We start from the raw sequence: 6106 nt of genomic DNA, 5'->3' as shown, positions 1-6106 counted from the left end.
AACCACCACATAAATATATACATATATATAATTATCTCCTTGAACTCCTTTAAATCAGAATGCTAGTTAAGGAATATGCACCTGAGCAAAAGGATCATTCTTTAACCCTTGCAATCCCGTACGTCACCTTCATCGTGGATTCTAACTGATTTCATGTATGTTTCCCTCATCCATGCATCTGTTTGTATTCAAGGAATATATATATATATATATATATATATATATATATATATATATATATATATATATATATATATATATATATATATATATATATATATATATATATATATATATATATATATATATATATAAGCCATCGCTTAACAAGTGAGTGTTTAGGGGACATACTATTTGCACAGCCCGTGGAGTTTCTTGTCGGAAAGCATCTTGTAACCCAAGCCCGTCATTAGAAGACTGCATAGAAGAACTTACACATCCTTCTTTGACCCCACCACCATGCCACTGCCATTCCTTTTGAACCTCCAACTCGCCGATATCTTAAATGGTACTTGATCAGAGCTTATGCCACTGGTGATCGAGAAGGAAACGACCATCTTTCCGACTCTCTCTAACTCTAATATCGACGTCCTCTACAACTTTTATCATGATCTTATTCTCTCCTTTTATTCTCTCTATACTTCGATGCACTCAGTGGAAAAGATGACCGAACCTTGTTCTCTCTTCGGCTTTACTATCAGGGAGTTTCACAAGCTCGATTAAACTTTCCCCCGTTTCCTGTAATTTTATTTTCCTTTTCAACTTGTGGCACCAAAAAAAAACAAGGGTGATGGTACAAACCCAGTTAGAGAGATTAGATATTGTTAGGTTAATGCCCAAAAACGTATGCCTAACCTTTAATGGTAATTCTTTTGGTCTGACGGTTATAAACAACGAAGCATCGTTATTTATTGTGACGGTAATTTTGGCATGAAAGCGTTTGATCAGAAGGATACATAAAGAAACGTATGAATTCATTTTAGAAACCAATTTACAACATTGAACCCTCGATTCTCTCTTTTTATTCACAAATAACCTTTTACTTTTATTTGAATTATTCCAATCCCCCACCTTTAATAAGACTTATTTATATAATTTGGCATATTTACAACTTAACGCCCTGAATTTTCTACAATATGTTAATTATTAAATAAGTCTTTAAATATTAAGTAATACCTTTTGTATTTAATTTATCTCGTTTTATCACTCATGATCGAAATAACTTTACGAAATGAACATTTGCGTAACGGAAGGTAACATCGTTAATAATAGGATTTTTGGGTCGTTACATGAAGGACCAGGATAAAGTGCTGCTTGGTATAGCTAAGGAGTTTTCATCTTTATCAGTTATGATAAATTTGTGTAAAGGCCAAGGATTCTTAGATGTAGACATTAGATATGTGGGTGACATGTGGGTTTTGTTGGACTTTCCTTATGTGCGAGCCTGTACTAATTACTCTTGAAACTAAGTGGCCCAGTCTTGGTTTAAGGAGCTGATCAAATGGTCTAATAACTCTCTTAGCAAGGAATGCCTTGTTTGGCTTGATATTGAAGGGGTTCCATTAAGGGCTTGGAGCAAGTACACTTTTCGAAAGATTGCTAACAAATGGGATAACATTGTCTCCAGGATGAAGACTTGGGTTTAAACTTGGCTACTAATAGGATTTGTGTCGAAACAGAAAAAATGGGAATTATTTCGGAGGAACTCTCTGTTAATATTGAAGATGCCTTGTTTATTATACGGGCTGGGCTCCTTTCTTTAAAGAGGATGATGAAACCAGATCTTGGGTGGAACCATTTTTGGACGATAATGCCACTCACATTGAAGACTTTAATGATGAAAATGGGCATTCCTTGGAAGTGGAAGATCTTAGAGATGTAAATATTTCTAATTCGGATCCTTTTGGTCTAAGCAATCTTATTCATAAAGGATCTAGAAAAAACGATGTTGTTCAACCTTCTATTCGTTTTGAGTTTCAGAATTTCGAAAAATGTAATTGTATTGAATGGTTTGATAGAGATGTGAATAATATTGGAAGCATTGTAGGGTCTGATCAAGACTCTCCTAAAAAGTTAGAGAACACAAGAGTAATCTACACAAGAATCGATCCACTGGAGCTCCTCTTATTGCCGATACGAAAAGGAAGGGGTTGATGAAACATATGTTTCTTTGTCCCACCCCTAGGTTTTCTCATCCTCACCCTAGTGATAATTGTTTTTCCCACGTTAACTCTAGTAGAGGTGGTGGTGCATATTCATTTAATTCTGGAAGTATTAATAATTTATGCAAAGATACTTCAATGGTGGAAGGTTTATCGGTTTTGTTTGAGATGGGTCATGCTATGGGATTCAATATGACGGGATGTGAAAAGGATAAATTTGATGTTATTAGTTGAATGGGAGCTAAGAAGGTTTATTAATGAATTGTATTTCTTTGAATATTCAAGGCGCTGGTAACGGGGATAAGTGTTCTTGGTTACGAAAGTTGTGTAATCGACATCATGTTAACTTCTTGGGCATTCTAGAGACGAAAGTAACGACTATGGATCCTATGTTGGTTCGTTCTATATAAGGGTAATAGCGCTTTTGAGTTTGAGTACTCTAATATTCGAGGTTTGTCGGGGGGGGGGGGGGTATCTTGGTCATTTGGGATTCTGGTTGCTTTTTTAAAAATGACTATTGCTCATGAAAATTTTGTTGTTGTAGAAGGGATGTGGAAGGCGAAGGAGGTTTAGGTCTTGATGGTAATTGTGTATTTTCCTCAACAGTTGGAGCGTAAACGACTAATTTGGCACACCTGGCTTCAATTATTTCGAAAAACCACATGGGAAATAGTAGTTATGGGGGATTTTAATGAGGTCCGGGAGTGTAGTGAGAGGTTTGGTTCTATTTTTTATGCTTATTCTTCGGCCACTTTTAATCAATTTATTATTGATTCTTCTTTGATCTATATTCTTTTGGCTGGACCTTCTTTTACTTCGTCCAATAAATGGGGCATGAAAATGAGCAAGTTAGACCCCTTTTTTGGTTTCGGATGGTCTGTGTGATTTTACTCGGACATGGCAGCCATGTGCGTCTTATTAAATACATTTGAAATTACGCCATATATCGATTAAGTATTACTACCACATGTCTATTTCATTACTTTAAATGTTCTATCACATATAATAATCAAATACAATGTTTCAGGTGACACAAGCATGTTGGGCAAAAAAAAAAACCCACGTAAATGAAAAGCATTGCTGTAGAATGAGCACAGTAAGACTTTTGCTAAGGGGATATGCGAAGAGGTAATTAATTTCATCTTAATCATAATTGTTTGTTTGTTCATGTCCCTTCACTTTAAAGCTCATATATACTTGTAATGAAATTCAAGTTAACACACAAAGAGAGAGAGAGAGAGAGAGAGAGAGAGAGAGAGAGAGAGAGAGAGAGAGAGAGAGAGAGAGAGAGAGCCATCTCAAATGAAAGTGTAACCGAAACCATAAGGTGGATTTCACTTGGACCATGTGCCACCATAGTGAAATACGATGCATACAACATCAATGGGTATACGTTTTGTACTAAAAGTCATGATGGCGGAGTTTACCATAATAGTAGGGTTTGTTTTGAGGCATTAGATCTCCACATATCCAAAGAAGTTGAAACCATGAAGCAAAGATTTTACTATGGGGTTTTACAAGAGATATGGGTACTAGATTACCACTTAAGGCAAATTGCTCTTTTTAAGTGTGATTGGGTTAATCATAAAAACGGTGGGGTCAAACGCGATACTACTTTAGGTTACACATTGGTTGACCTGAATAATGTAGACCACAAGATGGATCCATATGTATTAGCCTCACAAGCACGACAAGTGTTTTATGTGAAAAACCAACTAAGTAAAATTTTTCCTATTATCATTAAGACACCTCCAAAGAATTACAACGAAACATATGACGATGTGGATGAGGAATTTAGTACCGTCATTTACCTGCAAAATGATAACATATTGCCACCTGTACATCAAAGTGACTTGGGTAATGAATCACGAAATGAGTACTATCGAATCGACATTTCCAGAACAATTGTATCAAAGAAAAAAAATCCAAGTGATCCACTTTTAGTTACTTATTATTGATGTATAAGTTTCAACAATTGTATAGATTGATAATTTGTAACTTTGTATCTCTTCCATACTTTATCGTACATTGCCAATTATTGTAGTACATTAACCTTGCAAATTACCACATATATAATTACATTCCATGTCATAACATCGCTTTTACATTACCATTTAGTAACAAACATTCAGCCATATGTTTGACCATACCATTTCTGGTAAACTTCAATGCATATAGTATATATAATATGTAACACTCGAACCTTGTAAGTCATCTTTTTACCCTTGAATAACAAAAAACATTGCAATTTGGTCCTTTTGGTTAGTACGCGGGGCATACTATAGAGTACGCCCTACGTACTAGCTGAAGTCTGATCGTGGGCATCGACCATGTACGCTGGGCGTACATGGGTTATGCTGGGCGTATGTTGGCCAAGGGTAAACCCTAATTTTTAGAGTTTGTGCCCTATTTAAGCATCATTAACCCACCTCTTAGACATTTTAGACCAGCCTCCATATCCTCAAACCCTAATTTCATCCCTTAGCCTTTGTGTGGTGCTTTTGAGCTCTTGTGAAGCATTTTTGGTGTGTTTTCTACATCTTGAAGAGGAAGGAGAAGATTGAAGACTCATCCTTTGGAGAGGAGCTTTGAGATCCAACTTTAGCTTCTCCATTTTGTGGATTTTAAGGTATAAAGTACATAACTTGATAAATCGTTGTATAGATCTACTTTTGGCCTTGTTTATGGCTATTTGGGTCCCTTTTGATTGGTTCTTGTGAGCTAAGGCCGTTTCTGGAGTTTAACCTTTTAGATATGGACATATTAAGGGTTCCTTAAGCATAAAGATGCAAAATTTATGGTATTTATGGACTCATGCATGTGTTAAGTCATTTCTTAAGCTCTTTTGAGCTTTAGAGCCCCATTAAGCCATGCATGCACGTAAAGTTGCCAACTTTATGTGATAAGTCATCTTTTGGGTCAAGATCTGAGAGTATGGAGTAGGGATGAATGGATTAAGTGCTTTTTGATGAGGGTTGGCCAACTGGGGAGTACGCTAGGCTTACTAGCTGGTACACTGTGCATACTAGCCCCAGAGTGTGTATGCTAAGCGTACGAGCTAAATATGCCCAACATAACCAGCAGGTGGGCTTTAGTTTTGGGCTTCTCGATTTTTGGCTATGTGTGGACCTAGGGAGTTTAGGGATTTATTGGGCCATCAGATTTCTAGTTGGATTTTTGGATGAAGGCCCACGAAGGGGTTGAGCCCAATTTGGAAGATTGGGCCATAATTGGGTCTTAGGTGATTATTATTGGAATTTGGGCCTTTTTGAGTAATCGGGTTGGGCTTTGGACTTAGGCCAAGTTAGGTAAAGGTTTAAAATGGTCTTTTACCCTAGTTTAGACTCTTAGTATGAGTCGGGACCCAATTATTAATTAAATGTTTATGTATGATGATAGCGTGGGGATTTTCGGACCAGCAGCTAGAGAATTATCTTTAAGGTTCAACATTCTGAGGAGAGTCTTCCTCACTGTGTCACTACTAGAAAATAGCCCTTTAATGACGCGCAAACAATGACACTCGCTGATAGAGGACGCGCATTTGTGTGTGCCCTAAAAAATAATGTCAATTTTGTAAAATTTGAAGGATAGTAGACACGCATTTGTGCGTGCCCTAAAATTAGTGTTAGAAAAGAAAAAAAAAGAAATGCGGAGGGCGCCTTTCATAAAATGTGCGTCCTATAAATGTGTTGCTTTATAATTTTAATGAAACACGCGTTTTTAAGGCGGGATTTCACCCACCTATTGAATCCCAAAAATTAAACCCCCCGCCTCTTCCAACTAGCAAGAAAAAGCCCTAGGGCCTTCGTCTTCATGGCCGCCGCTTCAGAGAACGATACTGTTGATATCTCTACCGTAACAACAACCACCATCAATATATCCAGAAGCACCAGATCGTGCCATTACACCTCAAACCATCTTCCCTGCAAACCATCAACTGCTAT

Source organism: Lactuca serriola, chromosome 9 (genome assembly GCF_051521515.1).
Source record: "Lactuca serriola cultivar US96UC23 chromosome 9, Lser_US96UC23_V15, whole genome shotgun sequence".
In the NCBI taxonomy this organism is placed as follows: Eukaryota; Viridiplantae; Streptophyta; class Magnoliopsida; order Asterales; family Asteraceae; genus Lactuca; species Lactuca serriola.
Note: the sequence above shows the minus strand (reverse complement) of the source record.